Genomic DNA, 19,815 nt, shown 5'->3' with positions numbered 1-19,815 from the left:
AGAGCAAACTAGTAAGGTGGGTTAGGATTGCTGCTTGATCTTAACTACAATTATCCTTTGAGTTTCATGATTGTGCAGGAATTTGATCCCAGACTTTTTTCCCTCCCAAGACTGTACTAAAGTGACTGGGAGGGGGTGGGGGTGGCCTAGCACCCGTAGTATTCAGAGATACATTGGGCTTTTCTGCTAGTATATTATAAAATATGTAACCAAGCAGGTATAACAGTTATTCCTTTAATCCTAGTATCTAAGTTTTCAAGCCATTCAGTTGCAGTTGGGGAGAGTACAAAAAACTCTGTCACATCTCCCTGGAAAGCAGAACACTCACATTCCTGTGAAAGATGGAAAATAATTTGGCAGGCTGTATAATCACATTCAAAACCTGATATTTTGACACATTTAAACAACTGAGCTACACAACCTTTTTTATATTTTATGAGCCACCTTCCATACTTTACACGGCAAGTCAAATCCTATGGGATTCTCATTGGTGTTTATCAGGTTATGGATATCATGTAGAACTGATTTCATCTATGTTTGCAGGCATTCATTCCCTAGATCAAAATTTTGTGCTAACAGGATTTGTGCAGATCTTATTGCCAGGTGTCAGGACTTTAGTCTGGATAGGTCCACATGAGCCATGTGCTTTGTAGGTAGCTCTCTGTTTTCAGTGATCTTTCTATATTCACAAAAAAGAGCATCTTGTTTTCGGAAATCTGGGGAAACAATGTGACACATTGTAAGTAGCCAATAGGTTGAATCGGGTTTAATACATCTGCAGCTGATTCTCATTGTTGAGGTGGAACATCTACTGGCGTATTCCCTCCAATGGAAGTCTATGGACATGATGTCTGTAGTCCCGCCCACAGGGACCACGCCAGAAGATGGGCCGCAGTGGCAGCGGCGGAGCACTGAGGTGTGCTCATTGCTCTGGCGGCGTCGCAGCTGCTGACAGTCTTCCAAGGCCACTCCCGCCCTCCAGAGAGCAGGGGCAACCTCAGGCGACTGGTGGAGGCGGGGCCAGACCAGTGCAACACAGCGCTATGTCCCTGGGCTGGCCCTGCCCCCACCAGTCTCCCAAAGTTGCCCCTGCTCTCCGGAGGGCGGGAGTGGCCTTGGAAGCATAGCGGAGGCGGCTCCAGCCCAGTGACGCACAGCACTGTGTCGCATCGTGTTGGCCCTGCCGTCACCACCAGGAGACATGTCAGCAGGTAAGGAGAGAGGGGGGGGGGGAGGAGGGAGAGTGTTCCATATAAAGGGCGAGAATCCTTGTTGTTTGATTTTTGTATTAAGTTGAACATGAAGTTAGTGGAAATGGGGGCTGCTGAGCCACACTGAAGCATGTATTCTACAGTACAAAACATTAAGCACTAGGTATACAAACTTCAAAAATAGGCTATAAGAACTTTACAGAATTTTATTTACTTAATATTTCCATTTATATACCACCCCTTCCTTACAAAGTGGGGTTCAGAGAGGTTCACAATAATATAAAACAGACATAATAAATATAGTTCCAAACATGATAAAATTACAAAGTATAAAAAACAATTTATAACTGAAAGTGGTAGATCCAGGATTAAGCTTCACAGATAAATTTAACTGGGAAAGGCCTGGTAGAAAAGCTCAGCTTTACAGGCCCTGCAGAGCTTAGAGAGGTCCCACAGGGAATGTTCTAATTTTTTCCCCCTACTGAGTGGAGCACTTCACATCCTGAGCAGAATAGAACTACCATAATCTTAAAATGGGCAATGGACAGTGCAAGACCCTACATGGCTCAGATTGTTGCTGACCGGGACTTCATGCATACAGGTTAGAGGAACATCTGTCTGAGGGGTCCAGCTCTCATCTGAGGATGCATTCCACCAAGATGGGGCTATGATCTAAAAAGCCCTTATCCTGATAGACACCAAATGTTTGACCTGAGGGCCCAGCATTACCAGTACGCTGTGAGATGATGACTACAGCCAAGGAGAGGGATCACCAAGGGAGAGGTGGTCACTCAGGTATGGTCCCAGACTGTGTGGGGCTTTAAAGGTCAAACACAGCACCTTGAATTTGACAGAGAAATCATTAGGCAGCCAATACAGCTGCCTAATCTGCCCAAGTTTGTAAATTTGTAGGAAAACTTCTCCTCAGAATGAAGAGGGCTCTGGCCACTAACATAGTGGTTTTAGGGTCAAATCCCTGATTGCCTCAGAGGAGTTTTAGGCTCTCTCAGCCCAATCTACCTTGTAAAATTGTTGTGCAAATAAAATGGAAGAACAGAGAACCATATATGCTGCCCTGTGCTCCCTGGAAGGGGAAAAATAAAACAAATAACTAATATCTGAGTAATAATGAACAACCTTCGTTGATCATAATTATTGTATCATTTTAAAATATTTCCTGTTATCTGTCCAGGCAGCCACACATATGACACCAAGATTGTTATTTTATAATGACTAACTTAAAACAAAACAAAACATTGGGACATGGTTTGGCTGACTTCTGGGTCAAATCTAGAACCAAAGCACAGGCCCTTTACAACAATTCACCATCTATACACTTTTATGTCAAGCATTAATTTTTAAAATATAAATATTTCACTTAAGGTTGCTAAGTGCCTGTAAAAAATAACATAACTTGTCATTTTAATAGAGGTTTAATGGGATGTGAAACGCTTTACCCAGTGATTTTCACACCATTTTGATACCCTATGAAAAGGGATAGGACCTTTTGTCCCCAGATAGCTGGCAACCTTAACCATCATTGGCGGACCAGAGGCAGCTGAGATCTCCAAGAAATGGGAAAGTTACTCATTATTTATTTAATGCTTTGATTTATATCCCGCCACTCCATGGATTTATGGCGGGTTACACAAAAACAGCTTAAAACCCCAATAGAACCAATCACAATCACTTTATCCCATAAAAACACACAAAAAGGCCGCATAGTCCCCATTCCTTCCCCCCATTTACAGTCCATCATCACAAGGTATAGGTGCACAGAATGGCGTAGCGGTGGCTGGAAGAGGGGCCCCAGTTGTTCCTGAAACCCGGCCTCAACCAAAGACCTGGCGAAAGAGCTCCGTTTTGTAGGCCCTGCAGAACTGAGTCAGCTCCATCAGGGCCCTCAGTTCTTCCAGGAGCTCATTCCACCAGGTCAGATCCAGGACCAAAAAAGCTCTGGCCCAGGTTGAGGCCAGGCGTGCTTCTCTGGGGCCAGGGCCCACAATCCCACAGAATCTGCTAAGACACTTCCATCACCTAGCCAAAGCATCTCCTACCTGTTCCACGCAGATCCATTCATAGAAACTCAGCTTTCAATCCCTGATAGCTAAATAGAATATCCATATTCAGAGGCGATCAGTCTCTCAGCAGGGAACAAACAGCCTCTTCCACAGGACTAATCAGCTTTGTTATGAAGAGGGGGATTTCTTTTTCCAAAATTCTATATTTTAGATGAAGCTAGTTTCTTCTTTGTAAGGAAATCATGCACTCTCTTGTAATTTCAGGCCCTGCTTCATGTAACATCACAGGGTGGAGCACTGACAGGAAGACATGGAAGGTTTGGGAAGATGCTGCTTGCCCCTGGTGTGGACAGAATGGAGCAAGTACAATGAGGATGTTCAGTCATCTGGAGACCAAGCCCTGTGAGAAAAGGCTGAGGAACTTGGGCATATTCAGTCTGGAGAAGTCAAGGCTGAGCGGGGACATGATTGGTCTCTTAAGTGTTTGAAAGGCTGCTGCTTAGGAGAGGGCTGGGAAGTGTTTCTGTTGGCAGCGGAGGACTTGCAATAATGGGTTTAAATTACAAGCAGATAGGTACTGGGTGGATATTAAGGGAGACATTTTTACAGTAAGAGCTATTTAGTAGAATCAGCTGCCTAGAGAGGTGATGAGTTCTCCCTTCCTGGTAGTCTTCAAGCACACTTATCAGGGATGCTTTAATTTAGGCTGAACCTGCATTGTGCAAGGGGTTGGAGCCTCTATGACATCTTCCAGCTCTATGATTCTGTCTACAGAGTGAAGTTCTGAAACTTTGCAATCCTTCACTTCCTGACTTTCTTCACATTCCTCTTTGATCAAAACTGAACGGATTCGATACTAACTCCTAATACCAGGGGGTGGGGGTTGAAAAGATTGTTTCATGAGAAATTGGGTAAAGAGGAATTAAGAGAATTTTCTTATCAACATTATGTGAGACTCAGCAACAATCGTCTTTAGGAACTAGCAGGAAGGAAGATGGTGGGCTGTTCTACTACCTTTATGATGGCACTTCAAAGTAATTTCAGACAGTTGTTTCAGTTGTGCATATGCATGTTTAGCATGAAGTGACATTTTGTCTTATACATAATATTAGCAGGTTCAGGTGGCTGTGGTCAATGCTACACTCCCAGGTAACCTTAGTCTGATGATAGTAAATAGAAGCATTCACAACCGAATTCCCCTTATCATATCGGTATGGGGTTTTGACTGATTGTACCATTGGAGTGTTTTTCACTGAAAAACAAAAGCAATATATCATCATCATCATTCATGTCATCATTCCTGTGATGGGTACTCCTGACAACATTCAAGCCCACTGATTGGTCCTCACTGGGGCCCATGTACACACAGGGGCAGGGCATACAGGGCTGCCTGGCATAGCATATGCATGCACGTGCTTTGCACCGGGGCCAAGAAACCCAGAACGCTACCAGGCAGGGTAAATGGCAGTGGCTAGGGGGGGAAAGGTGGGGGGGAGAGGTGGGGAGGGGCCAGGCCCCCTCCACATGCTATGGCGGGGGCAGGGGCGTGCAGTGTCCCTACAGAGACACCATAGGTCCGAGCCGGGTGGGCCAAAAGGCCCATACTGTCAATTATGCACAGCACCAGCCTGCCCCGGCCCTTGTAGGCATCTGCAGTATCCCGGAAGCTGCGGAAGTTCCCGTATTCGCATAACGCGGCCTTCCGTGGCCCTGAACCGGGCCATGCCCGTGCTGGCGGAGGGGGCATGCATAATCGGGGATTTCCCACGCTGCCCTGCCGCTGCCAGTAAGAGGCTCTTCACCATCTCTGCGCTCAGAAGGGACCACGGCCAGCTTCTGACTTGGGCGCCTGCCATTCTGACTTGGGGCCTGCCTCTGTGCAGGCCTGACAGTGCCACCACTCTCCACCCCGACTACCCACCTCCCTGCGGGTCAGGGGCCTGCCCTTCTTCACCCGACCCTTCCGCTCCCACCTCCCTCCTGGCCTCCAAGGAAGGTGGCAGGAAGCCCAGCATGCGCTCTGCCGCACCCCAGCCATGCCCCTCCTGGCCTCTGAAGAAGGCTGTGGAAAACCGGGTGCATGCTCCACCCCCAGCCCCACAGCATCTGCAGCCCTCCTGGCCTCTCGGGGAGGGAATGAGGGACCAGGTTGCTGAGATTCATGGATGCCAGGGGAGCTTGGGGGGGGGCTGGATGTTTTTAAAACAGGCTTCCCTACTAATAACTCTCATAAAAGACAATCTTCTTCACAGACCCTTCATAGAAGAAAGCTATGTGTTTCCACATATACACATTGTGCTGCCCTGCCAGGTAGCACACCGGGTACTGGTTAATTACATCTTTGGCCTGGAAGCCAAGACCAAATTAAAAGGTGCATTCAGAGTCACAGTCCAGTCCACAGGGTCTAAACTGAGGGAGTCAGTTCACCAAGGAGGGTGAGGCCGGAGTCGTTTGCCAGAGGAAGCACTGAAGCCGTACCATGGTAAAGTAGCCAGGAGCAGAGTCAAAAGACAGACCAAAGTCAAGAGCCAGGAATGGAGTCAAGGAACACGCCAAGGTCAGGAACCAGGGATGAAATCAACACAAGCTGAAGTCAAAGCCGAAGCTAGGAGTCAAAGCCAAAGTCAGAAGTCAGGAGACAGTTGAACAGAGCTTCCCCGTAGTCAACCAGAACACGAGCAGGGAGTTTTCCTGAAATACACCAAGCCTGGGTAGGGTGGCCTTCTGGCTGAGGACTTGCAACTGGGCCTAGACTTCATCTGAGGAAGGAGAAGCACCCGGAACCCATCTAGATTGTGCTGCCGGGCATACTAACCTTCTGACAGCTGTCAGATTTGCATGTCATCACCTTCATTGCCAGTCCAGCACATCCTTGGAGCTAAATGGGGTCTTGTCCTGTGGCTTCACATATGCTGGAGCATTGGGCTGAGTGGCAGCCTGGCTAGGACCAGCCTGTTCATCAACTAGAGGATCAGGTTGTCCCTGATCCTCAACACAATCTTTGCTGACAGGGTCTCCAGGAGATTGCTCAGCCCGGGTGGCACCCTGGGTCAGCTACAGCCTCCAGAGCGCCCCCTTGGGGCTCAGCCAGAAGCTCAACCGGTGTGAGTATGACACATATTGGTTCTGCTACTAACCTGCAGCAAATTAGCACAGTGACCTAATAAACTCATGATTGAACTTTATCCCAGTTTGGAAAGCTATTTACATTACACCTTCAATCACAACTATTAGCATATTCACTTTCAAGTCAATAGCTACTGGGAAAAATTTGAGGTAGGACAATGTCAAAAGCCTAATAATTGAAACTGGAAAAGAATACAAAACAAATTATTTGCTTTTTAAATCTTTCCTTGCTTTATCTCTTTGGAACATTTTAGGATGATAGCCCTGAACAGGATGAAACCAGACTCTTATGCACCTGAATCAATCATAAGCAACTATGTCATAGTCATTTTCTCTCTTTTTGGCTTTCTGCAAATTTCATAGTAACATTATCAGACAGAATTTGGATACATAAATGTTGGTGCAAATTCGCAGTGAATGCTTTGAAGCTGTAGTTTTCTGAAGCCAAAACTATCATTTTACATCCCACAGGTGTAACATTCTTAATGTGATGGACAATCCTATTGTCACCTGTAAAACCTACATTCCTTTTCCCAGCTAAGGCTGTGCAACTATTATATTATGACATACATAACATCAGACGAGCCTGATCATGTTAGATCCCAGAAGCTAAGCAGGGTCTGCCTTTGATAGTAGCTGAATGGAGCACTACCAGAGCAGTCCATCGATAGATAAAAGGAAACAAAAACAAACCACCCAAAATGTCTCTTGTCTTGAAAACTCTACTGGCTTGTGGTAAGTAGGATGTGACTTGATGGTACTTTACACCCACACATCATCGCAGAAAATGAACTGTCCCATTACAGACTATTTGGCTTCACCTGCTGCCCCTGAAAACCAACCAATTTCAGAATTTGATAATTCAAAATTATGTTCAATACACACCTAGCTGAGCAAGCTCAGCTGAAGATTTTACCCCTCAAAGTCCCAGGTCACGCAGAAGGGACTTCTTTCACAAACCTTTGACATATCACTGGAATGTTCTGGTGGCGCACCTAATACTACACACCTTTCTTATCAACAGTTTTAAAATGCAGCATTGGAGTTCCACCGGTTATGGCCAGAAGGGACGCAAGTCTGACAGGTTAAAAAAAAAAGCACTTCAGAATCTAGGAAGTCACCATGCAATGCCTCCGAGTTGGGGAGGGATGCTTGTTATAAAGCCGATGTGCCTGGGGAAGGCATAGCAAGGTGTTCGAAGGACAAGTGGCTAATGCTGGCTGGACTCAAGCTGCCGAATGGGGGACCCTACAGAGCCTCACAAGAGACAAGGAGTCAGGCAAGGAGAAATGATAGCAGACAGAAATCATCACCAAAGAGAAGGGAAAAACCCCACCAATTCTTTGCGCGGCTTTCCACAGCCAGGCCACCCGCCCCTTCAGTGGCTACGCAGATAACAGCCCTCGTTCTCCAGTGCGCAGCCCGACTCCCAGGCCGGCCCGCCGCAGGAGGTCTGAAAAGTGTTCGCGGCAAAGCCCCCGTGCCAAGGGTGAGACGCGCGGCTCGCCGCTGCCTTCCGTGCGCGTGTCCTTCACACCGAGGAGGAGGAGGAAGGCTGCGGGAAGCCTGGGAAAGGCGAGCTCGACCGGCCCTTCCCCACTCCCTCCGTCCCGCCCTTCAAAGAGCCATCTCCTCAACAGCGGCTCTGCAGACCGCTTCCCGAGGGGGAGGACTCGGGTGGCCCTCCGAGGATTCTGCTTCCCGCCTCGGCACCAGCAACACCATTTGGGAAAGAAGCTGCCGACACCCGGGCGGGGGGAGCCCATTCGACATCTGCGCGTTTCAAAACTCTGTTGCAGCCACCCTCTCCGCGCACACGCGCCGCGCCTGGGGTCGCCGACTGCTTTCCTCCGGGTTGCCCGCTGACTTGCTGCGCACTCGGTTCAGCGCGGCGTGGACATCCTCCGCATTTCGGAAGGGGACGTTGTCGTACGCGGAGCGAGGGCGTTATGAATACCGCCTAAATCTCTTCGGCCAACATTCCCCCCTCCCGCACCCCCGCGCAAAAACAACGTGGGAAAAGCACCTCCAGCGGCGGGAACGGCAGCCGCCTCCCCCCCCCCCCCACTGAGCGGGGGTGTCTTAGCCGCGAGGGGGGGCGGTAGTCAGCCCCGCTCCCGCGCCTCGGGGTCTGTCCGTCTGCAACGACTCCCTTGCCGGGTCTTACCTTGCGACGCTTCCTTATTGTCCCATCCTAGTTCCTGTGTGTGTGTGTGTGTGTGTGTGTGTGTGTGTGTGTGTGTGTGTGGTGGGAAGGGACGGGGGGGGGACCGTGTTTTGTACAGATATGATTTTGTTACACACACAAAAAGAAAAATGGTTAGAAATCCCGTCAAGTCATGTGATTGATTGAATTATTTCCACCCCTCCTTTGCTCTCGCCCCCCCCCCTTCTGCTTTCAGGACAATGCTCGAGCTGCCCGGGCTCAATGTGTCAGGCAAGACTGGCTGATGACAGAGAGGAGGAGCGCCGCGGCCCTTGCCGGGGCTTGGCTGGCTCCCTTCGCGGCGGCTGGGAGTGAGAGGATACAGCCTGGAGGCGCGACTGGTGTTGATTAGGGTCTGGCATCTCACAGTGATGCCTTGAAGAGTAGGAGGGGAGATTATCTGATTCTCTCCCCCTCTCCCGTTCCTTCACCTCTTCCTCTCCCCGCTTTCCTGAGAGAAGACCCAAGGCTGCTGTTGCCCGATGGCGAGCGGATCGGACTTTTCCCTGCCAAACCACTAGGCTCAAAACAAGGCTCACGTGAGCCCCTGGAGCCGCCTGCAAGTTGAGAACTAGTTTGGCTCCTTATTTGCAAACCCGGACCCTCTTTTCCAATTCAAAGGCGGCAGTGTGTCGTCAATAAGGGAAGGATGGAAGAGATCTACATGTGTTTATTCGTCTTCTTGGTTTATGTGCTCCCCCCTTTTCTGCTCAAGGCAGCACACACCTATCCCTTTTTTAATGTTATGCTCCCATCAAGCCTGTGGAGTGGATTAGGCTGGAAGAGGGTGACTGGGACACAACCTTTCCTTAGAAAAGAGCAATGGTCCAGTAGCACACAACACTTGTGCGTTTGTGAGTCACTTCAGTTCATGTCCTGCCAAAATTTTATTAGTCTTTAAGGTGCCACTGGACTCTTGCTCTTTGCTGCTGCTGTAGGTAGACATAGCTAGCTATCCATTTGGATGATCTGTCATTAGGGAGGACACAGTGTTTCCTGGCAGTCTGGTCCAAATGCTAGTTTGTGTGCAGAATTCTCCCAATAGAGCACTGTGAGAATTGTAACATTTAATAAAGGGTTGGGAGTGGAGCGGCACTAGACTTGGACCACTTGGCATGATCCTAAGAACACATTCTTGGAGTAAACTCAGTTGAATAACAGGACTTCATAGTCATACATCTACATCACCCATAGATTGTCCAGTTGCATATCAAGCTGTAAAAATATATTCTCTAAAAACGTTTCATTTACATATAATAGTAAGTGCACACACTAATAAAATAAAATGAATCACAGCAATATTTGTTCAACTGCACAGCAAATTAAATTTTGGAAAAGCCTGAATAGGTCATCACTACTACCAAATCCTTGTGGAAAGGGCTGTGACTCAGGGAGCAGAGCAGCGTCAATCCCTGACATCTACAGTTTAAAAGACTGGGTAGCAAGTAAGGTGAAAGATGTCTCCCTGTGGCTCTGAGGAGCTGTTACCTGCCTGAGAAGACAATATTGACTTCAATAGGCCAACAGTCACTATAACCAATGGTCTGTCACTCATAATAAGGCAGCTTCATGTGTGCAAAGCTTCTGTCACATGTACACTGACCACAGAACTATTGTACTTGTTGGCCCTGCCTCCAAACAGCATCAAGGCTTCTCCACACACCTGTAATTAAGGGCAGGTTCTTGACCATGCAAAGTCTAGGCATGTACACTGATATGAACAAAAGGTTCTATGATGCTGAACAAACAGATTGAGTATGTACCAGTGGGAAAATCCCAGGTCTTTAGACATATTTTATATCTCTACAGGATAGATGTAAAGGAAAAATGTCCTAACAAGTACTTTTTTTGAAACCCAGGGCTAATGTTTTGTTATGCCTAGGTCCTTATAGTAATTGACTCTTTTCAACCTTTAATAATTATGCAAGCACACTGTACAGAATACTTCCCTTGAAATGTTTTCCTGTTCTCCAGGCAGGAGATTTCATATTTTTGAAAACCAGCTTGCTTGCATCCCTTGTCAAGCAAGACACATTGCATTTCAAGTGTCAGATCCTGGATATGTAGCAGTTTCTTAGAACCCATGAGGCAGGTGCAAATACATCCCATGTCAATTTAATAATCAAGATGGTCTCGAGAAGTAAGCTTTTTGAAAATCAGCCTTCAAAACTTTGCTGCACTGAGCCTGAAGAGCTAGCATTCTAAATAATATATCCTAGGATTAAGCAATTATTTTATTTACATCCCATATTTCTCTTCACATCTTGTCTTGTCAAGGCAGCCGACAACCTTTTACCCTTGACTATCTGGAACTGGTCATGCTGGTGATCATCTTGTCTTTCACCCTATGCGACTGGCACAGGTCCAATTTCATTCTGTTTACCTTGAATCAAAGAATGATCTAATATTCCACGTCACTTCTTAGAAGCAGGCCTTTTGGAAAGCCTTAATGTGCAGAACCAGAGAAGCAGATGAAGAGAAGAGAATGAACCAGAGAAGCAGATCTTGTGCTTTGTATGAAACCCTGACAAGGTGCAATTTCAGATAACTTTAAGTTAAGTGCATGGTAATTTTCTACTCCTGGGGAATGATCTAGCATACAGATTGGAGATCTGAATAAAGTAGATTTTTTTGAAAACTAGTTTCATATTTTTGGACATATTTGCACAAGAGAAAATGGCAGTGGTCCTTGTATAAGATCTTGTCCTGTACATTTTTTAAACTAGTTGGAAAATGTAAAATTGGAATCAGGAAGTTGCCTTAAGGCAGTTAAGGGCACATTGCTAATAATGATCTATAATAGTAACAGTGAACAACTATCTTCCTAACAAATTAGAGACATATTTAGAGACCTTACAAGTCTCCAGGGAGAGTGGTCCATGAGCTGTTTTCTGTTTCTGTGACAGGCCTTGAGGGCACCAGTTAAATTGTTTTAATAAAAGAAAGAAAAAGTCCTGCTTCATAACAGCTGCATTTTGCAGTTTGAGTGCCATAAAAACAATTATTAACTTACAGTAGGTTAGTGTTGTCTGCATGGATTAGCAATTGATGCACAGTTCCCACCTGCCCCAGGAAATCCACAATGTCTAGAAAGGTCCAAAATATACAATTCTGCATCTTCCCCTTTTATTTTTTTATCTCCAGGGTAGCTCCCAGCATGCCATGGCGATATCTTTTTGAGCATTTAGTGGGTGAGACAGATTCCATAAGACAAGCTACTATGAAGTATGATATTCCAAACAGCATGGAAGAACACCCCTTTTATTTCTGTAGTCTTGGTACTGAAGAACAAGGCTGGTCATTGCTAAGGGGGAATTATGCCTCCTATACTAATCTGATACTGAAGAACCTTTCCATATTTGCTTCTGTAATAAGTGGGTCTGACCCATATTCCATGCCACTTTCAAAGTATATGCCCAGGTGTGAGAGGGAGATTGGGGTTAATTAATATTTTTATTTCTCACCATCAGATTATGCTTGTGGGGTTATGTTTTTAACTTGTTGGGGTTTTATCTTTTTTGCTGTGACCTGCTGTGTGACAATTCTTCAATAATGATGGATAATAAATCATAGAATCATAGAGTTGGAAGGGACCCACAGGGTAATCTAGTCCAACCCCCTGCACAATGCAGGAACTCACAACTACCTGCCTACCCACAGTGACTCCAATTTCATGTCCAAATGATCTCCCCCCCCCCAAAAAAAATCTCCAGAATCCAGCCTGGCCTGGAGGGACTTCACCTACCATCGCACAGCAGCATCGCACAGCAGCATATAGCAATATAACAGAAAACAATCATGAAATAACATGCCAACTAAAATAATAAAATAGTATTTTAATCGAACAATAACATTGAAAATCCCTGGGTAGGTCTGATTTTTCAGTCGGGGGCGGGGGACGGGGACGGACAGGGTTAGGACTTGTAGCTGTTTGAGTCGGTTGGCCTCAAGAAAATGCCTGGTGGAGGAGCTCCCTTTTGCAGGCCGAGCAGAATTATGTAAGTTAGGATAGGGCCCTAATCACTTCAGGGAGCTCATTCTACCAGGTGGGGACTAGGACCGAGAAGGCTCTGGCCCTTGTTGAAGTCTGATGTGCTTCTATGGGGCCAGGGATACACAGCCAGTTGGAAGTGGCAGAGCGTAAGGCTCTTCGGGGAGTATAGACAGGGAGGCGGTCTGCAAGAAACAAATACTGGCACATCCTTTCCTGCCTACCCACTGACAATCTGCCTACGTTCATAAAATCAGCATTTCTGTCAGATAACTATTTAGCCTCTACTTTAAAACTTCCAAAGGAGAACTCACCACCTCCCAAGGAAGCCTGTACCACTGAGGAACTGTGCTAACTGTCAAGAACTTCTAACAGATGTTTAGCCAAAAATTCTTTTGAATTAATTTCAACCCATTGGCTCTTGTCTGACCCTCTGGAGCAACAGAAAACAACTCTGCTACATCTTCTATATGACAGTCCTTCAAGTATTTGAAGATGGTTATATCACCTGTTACTCGTCTTCTCTCCAGGCTAAACAGACCAAGTTCCCTCAAACTTTCCTCATATGACTTGGTCTCTAAACCCCTCACTACCTTCATAGCCCTCCTCTGGACATGCTCCACTTTCTCTACATCTTTCTTCAGTTGTGGTGCCCAAAATTGAACACAGTACTCCAAATGAGGTCTCACCACAGCTGTGCTCTCATGATCTGGACACTATACTTTTTTTAAATACAGTCCAAAATCCCATTTTCCTTTTTAGCCACTGAGACACACTGCTGACTTAAGTTCAGTGTATGGTCTACTAAGACCCCCAGATGCTTTTCATAGGTACTACTGCCAAGACACCCATGCATCACCCATCCTATAGTGATGCATTTAATTTTTCCTACCTAAATGTAGAACTTTACATTTTTCAATATTAAAATTCATTTTTCATTTTAGTCCAGTTTTCCAGCCTGTCAAGATCATCCTGTATCCTCATTCTGTCTTCCGGTATGTTTACTAACCCCTCCCAGTTTAGTATCATCTGCAAATGTAATTAGCACCCGCTCTGTTCCTTCATCCAAATCATTTATGAATATGTTGAACACAGGGCCCAGGACAGATCTCTGAGGCACTCCACTCATCACTCCTCTCCAAGAAGATGACGAACCATTTACAAGCACCCAATTTTCAAGCCACCTAACAGTAATAAGATCTATACCACATTTTACCAACTTGTGAATAAGAATATCATATGGAACCTTAACAAAAACCTTATTGAAATCAAGGTAAATTATGTCTACAGCATTCCCATGATGTAGCAAGATAGTAACTTTCTCAAAAAAAGATATACGGTTAGTCTTACATGACTTGTTCTTCAGAAAGCCAAGCTGACTCTTAATAATTACAGCCATCCACTCTAGCTGCTCAAGGACCGACTGATGATTTGTTCTAAAATTTTACCAGCTGTAGATGTCAAGCTGACAGGTCGGTAGTTACCCGGATCCCCCTTTTTCCCTTTCTTGAAGATGGGGACAACATTTCCCCACCTCCAATCTTCTAGCACTTCAGCTATTCTCTAAGAATTGTCAAAAATAACGGACAGAGGCTCAGAAATTACATCTGCATGTTCTTTTAGTACCCTTGGATGCTATTCATCTGTCCCAGAGGATTTGATTTTGTTTAAAGACACTAGGTGTTTATGGACTACCCCTGCAGTGATCCTAGGCCACAACTCCCATCCCTCATCACATGAAATAATTTTGCCACATTGAGCACAATTCCCCTCGCAAGAGAAGAGTTAGAAGTAGGAATTGAGCAGTTCAGCCCTCTCTTCATCACCTGTTACAATGTCACTTTCTAATAAATCTAATCTAAATAAATTTAAATACATAAATCACCATGGACCTTGCTACTACAGTGGCTGAACTGTAGAAATTTTCTTTCTGACTTAGTGAACCTGTTTGTGTCCAAGTGGCATGATCACAACTAGCAGCTAAGCAATATTACAGATTGCCTTGCTGGTTGTATTTCCTGTTGCTTGTTATACAACTCTACTGATCCCTGCCAAAAAAACAAAACACAAGTACAAGGTTTTGGCAAAGGTGAAAGACCTGTAAAGAAAATAGCCAATGAGAAAAGGGCACCACCTGGTGGTTTACGGCATTGCTTTTCTTAAATCCCCTGCCTTCCCTTCTGTGATGGGAAAGAGATCTCTTATTTAAAATGACATGTTTGAAAGGAATATTGAGGATTATTATTTGGTTGCACAGTTCAGAATTTGCTTGATGTGATCTTTTACTCACCGGGATACATTTTTAAAAAAATCAGAGGTGTTTTTATTTTCTCTGGGCAAATATCTGCCAATGTGTTCTGATCCTTCAGGATTTCTGATAAGCAGCTCCTCCTTCTTCTTGTATCAACAGATGTGTTGAACTCATCTGTTACAAGGGCCATATCCGACATAAAGTTCACTTTGTCAGGCCAGGCTCTGTATGCCATCAAATATAATGCCAGGTAGTGGAAATGTGAACTTTATAAAGGACATAAAAGGTAAAGGTAAAGGTATCCCCTGTGCAAGCACTGGGTCATGTCTCACCCTTGGGGTGACACCCTCTAGCGTTTTCATGGCAGACTCAATACGGGGTGGTTTGCCAGTGCCTTCCCCAGTCATTACCGTTTACCCCCCAGCAAGCTGGGTACTCATTTTACCGACCTCGGAAGGATGGAAGGCTGAGTCAACCTTGAGCCGGCTGCTGGGATTGAACTCCCAGCCTCATGGGCAAAGCTTTCAGGCGGCTGCCTTACCACTCTGCGCCACAAGAGGCTCATATAAAGGACATAGGCAAACCCAATTATGATATTATTTTACTCAAAATACAAACATGCTTAAAACATTAACACTCTTATAGTATTTCCTTTATTTAGCAGTCTTTGAAACTGATACCACTTGCTCTGAATTATTGCATCAAAATCTGGAGTAAACATCTGTGTTGTAATTATCGTAAGTATGCTGTTCAGGTGTGTATCTGTATGTTGATGTATCAACATTCTTTTGTTCACAGATGTACATTGTCTCTAATGTAGACACTGGGCCCTGGCCATTCCTGGACATGGTACTGCCTGTCCCATCAGGTCCCAGGACCCTCTTACCTGGGACTCTGGCAGTAGCAACTTAGCAGTCTCAAGCAGAATAAAGGGATTTTGTTATGTCTGCACCTGCTGCACCTCCTGTTAAGCTGCCAGAAGGTGCTCCACAGGCCATAGCCGACTCATATGCACTGCCTGGGCCAAGCACATGTAGACCCTGACATCAAGGATCACATCAAGGATTGGGGCAAGCTTGGTCCTCTAGATCAGGGGTAGTCAACCTGTGGTCCTCCAGAAGTTCATGTACTACAATTCCCACGAGCCCCTGCCAGCAAATGCTGGCAGGGGCTCATGGGAATTGTAGGCCATGAACATCTGGAGGACCACAGGTTGACTACCCCTGCTCTAGATGATGAGCAGCCTGGTCCCAGCTAGGCTCCTACCCAGCCTTACCTGCCAGTACCCACAAGATCTGGAGGGAAGGCCCCTTCTTTCTGGAGGACTCACCGAAGTGGCAGTGACAGCAATGGTGTGCAAATCTGACAGCTGTCAAGATCTGCTTGGCTTCAATTCCAGTCCTGATGGGGTGCAGTTGAAGCTTCTTCCTCAAACAGAGGACTAGGCCCAGCTGCAACCCCTCCAATTGAAGGCTACTCCACCCAGCCAAGATGTACTTAAGGAGAAGCTTGAAACAAGCCTCTCTGTGGGTGCAACATGTGCATTCCCTGCCCGTCTGCTAGAAATCCAGCGTTCCTTAGCTACAGAGCTCCTCTGCTGGCTCGTTCCTGGTTCCTGACTTCAGCTTGCTTCTTGACTCCATTTCTGACTCCAGCTCAGTTTTTAACTCTGCTCTCCGACTATTAGACCACAGCACAGCTTTGGGATTCTCTTTGGTATCTGATCCTGGCCTGACCTTCGACTCTGCTCCCCACGCCGCCCCCTTGGTGGAGTGACTCCCTCAGCGTTTGGCCCCACAGACTGGACTTTGGACTCTGTACTTCCCAGTCCAGGGTATCATAGAATCATAGAATCATAGAGTTGGAAGGGGCCATACAGGCCATCTAGTCCAACCCCCTGCTCAACGCAGGATCAGCCCAAAGCATCCTAAAGCATCCAAGAAAAGTGTGTATCCAACCTTTGCTTGAAGACTGTCAGTGAGGGGGAGCTCACCACCTCCTTAGGCAGCCTATTCCACTGCTGAACTACTCTGACTGTGAAAATTTTTTTCCTGATATCTAACCTATATTGTTGTAGTTTAAACCCATTACTGTGCATCCTTTCCTCTACAGCCAACAGAAACAGCATCCTGACCTCCTCTAAGTGACAACCTTTCAAATACTTAAAGAGGGCTATCATGTCCCCTCTCAACCTCCTTTTCTCCAGGCTGAACATTCCCAAGTCCCTCAACCTATCTTCATAGGGCTTGGGCCCTTGGCCCCAGATCATCTTCGTTGCTCTCCTCTGTACCTTTTCAATTTTATCGACATCCTTCTTGAAGTGAGGCCTCCAGAACTGCACACAGTACTCCAGGTGGGGTCTGACCAGTGCCGTATACAACGGGACTATGACATCTTTTGATTTTGATGTGATGCCCCTGTTGATACAGCCCCAAATGGCATTTGCCTTTTTTACCGCTGCATCACACTGCCTGCTCATGTTTAGCTTACAATCCACAAGTACCCCGAGGTCTTGTTCGCACACAGTGTTACCTAGAAGCGTATCCCCCATCCAGTAGGCATGCTGTTCATTTTTCTGACCCAGATGTAGAACTTTACACTTATCTTTATTAAATTGCATCTTGTTCTCATTTGCCCATTTTTCCATTGTGTTCAGATCTCTATCTGCTGGAGTATTTGCCAGTCCTCCCAATTTGGTGTCATCTGCAAGCTTGATGAGTAGTCCCTCCACCCCCTCATCTAGATCATTAATAAATATGTTAAAAAGTACCAGACGGAGCACCGAGCCCTGAGGTACCCCGCTACTCACCTCCCTCCAGTCTGATGAAACACCCTTGACAACAACTCTTTGAGTGCAGTTCTCTAACCAATTCCCTATCCACCTGACTATCTGAAAATCCAGATTGCAGTCCTGCAATTTATCTATCAGAACATCATGAGGTCAATTTATCTATCAGAACATCATGATGTTTATCTATCAGAACATCATAATGTTTACACATTAACACTGGGGCAGTACATAGGGACATAATGTACAGCCTCTGTCATCTGGCAATAAAGGTAATGACAGGCTGGGTGAGAGTTCTGAATGGGCTGCTTCCAGCCCCCTGGCTGTTTGTTTGACACCTCTGTTCTAGGCTTCCAGAAATCTTTGGATAAAATTCCTCATCAAAGGCTCTTAAGTCTTGGTGGTCACGGGATAAGAGGATAAATCCTGTTGTGGATTAAAAATTGATTAACATGAAACAGAAAGTGGGTATAAATGGGCAGTTTTCACAGTTGAAGGTGGTAAGGCTTGGTAGTAGGCCCAGTGATGTGTACCTGGTCCATTAATGATTTGGAGTACCTTACCAAGGCCTCAACCATACACCTGGCAGAATAGCTCCATCCTACAAGTTCTGACAGAGCCCATAGCTCTTCCGGGAGCTCATTCCATCAGGTTGGGGACAGGGTCAAAAAAGCCCTGGCCCTGGTCGAGGCCAGGCAAATCTCCCAGGAGCCTGGGACAGCCAGCAAATTCATACCGGCAGAGCAGAGTGCCCTGCAGGGGGCATAAGCAGATAAGTGGTCCCTCAGATACATTGACGAGGCCCGAATGGCAGTAACTGGGCAGGAGAAAGATCTTGGAGTTGTAGTAGATAACTGAAGGTGTAAACTCAGTGAGCAACTAGTTTTAAAAAGGCATATGCTATGAGGGTATTATTAGGAAGGGGCTAGAAAACAAATCAGCTAGTATCATAATGTCCCTGTATAAATCTATCATCAGTCTTATGTGGAATACTATATACCATGCTGGTCAGAACACCTCAAAAATATAGCATTGGAAAAGGTGCAGAAAAGGGCAACTAAAATGATTTAAGGGGATGGAACACCTTCCCTATGAAGAAAGGTTAAAGCAGTTAGGGCTCTTTAGCTTAGAGAAATGATGACAGTGGGGTGACATGATATTTACAAAATTATGTATGGGACTAGGGACAAAGCCCGTTGTATCCAAGAATACAACAGGCGCTACAGCTTGGCAGTGGGAAGAGGGAGGAGTTGTCCAGTCTGTAAGGGCATGGGGTTGAATGTGTGTGTTGTGTGGGAGGTTGTGGTGGCATGGTGGTAAATGAGGGCATGGGTGTGGAGATATGGGTGTCAAGAACCTGTGGTGTGGAATGTTCGTTGAGTGTGGGAGAAGACTGACCTTTGGGAATTGTGGCATAGTGGTTACAGATGAGCTTTCCAGAGCCATGCCTTCAGATATGTGAAGGGAAAATCAGACTGGAAACTCTTCTTAGGGGAAGATTACATGGCAACCAATTCCTCCCAGTTCTACGTCATTTCCCTTCTCTGTGAATTAGGCCACAGACACCAAAATGCCCCTCTGCCCTAATACACATGGGGTAGTCACAGTACACAGGTGTATACCCTGTTCCTTCTTTTCCATTTTTTCACTGTTGATAAAATGTTATGTGCCCACATGTTTCTTTCATGGTTGCTCCTTAGAAGAATGGATTTTTGTACTCTATTGCTTACTACCCAAAGGAGTCTCAAAGCGGTTTACAAACACCTTTTCCATTCATCTCTCCACAATAGTCAACCTGTGAGGTTTGTGGGGTTGTGAGAGGTCTGAAAATACTGGGAATGGGCTGCAGTGACCCAGCAGGCCACAGGTGTCTCAAAGCATTTTCCAATCATCTTCCCTTTTTCTCCCCATAGCAGACTCCCCATGAGGAAGGTGGGGTAGCAAGCCTCACAGGGAAGCTGGCAAATCTAAGAGGAAGACTCTCTGTGTACAGCAGTCTTGACCTTAGTAAGGTTTTTTATACTTGTCTTTTATTTCCCAAGCCAAGGTTATTTGCCAGGCCAAAAAATCATTCAGTTACCATGTGTCTCCAGCCATTTACTTGTTCTCTATTTACAGTTTCAGGCTGTAAATATTCATTTAGATCTTCCTGCACTTTCCAGACTCACAGGACTGATGCTGGTCTGCCTGTCTGCGCCCCAGAATACAAACAGTTGCTGGT

The 19,815-nt window shown here is 45.9% G+C and overlaps 1 protein-coding gene across 1 annotated transcript in view; it reads right to left on the bottom strand.

Annotated features, from left to right (window-relative positions):
• The window catches only part of TCF20 (transcription factor 20), a 206,650-nt gene extending 197,954 nt beyond the window's left edge, over window positions 1-8,696 (bottom strand). The window contains exon 1 of the mRNA XM_077339313.1: window positions 8,526-8,696. The gene's annotated coding sequence lies outside the window, so the exon portion shown is untranslated. The remainder of the gene's footprint in view (window positions 1-8,525) is intronic.
• Between the last annotated feature and the right edge of the window lie 11,119 nt (window positions 8,697-19,815).

This window comes from Paroedura picta, chromosome 5 (genome assembly GCF_049243985.1).
Source record: "Paroedura picta isolate Pp20150507F chromosome 5, Ppicta_v3.0, whole genome shotgun sequence".
Taxonomy (NCBI): Eukaryota; Metazoa; Chordata; class Lepidosauria; order Squamata; family Gekkonidae; genus Paroedura; species Paroedura picta.
The sequence above is the reverse complement of the archived record's forward strand: the minus strand, read 5'-3'. Positions and strand labels throughout refer to the sequence as shown.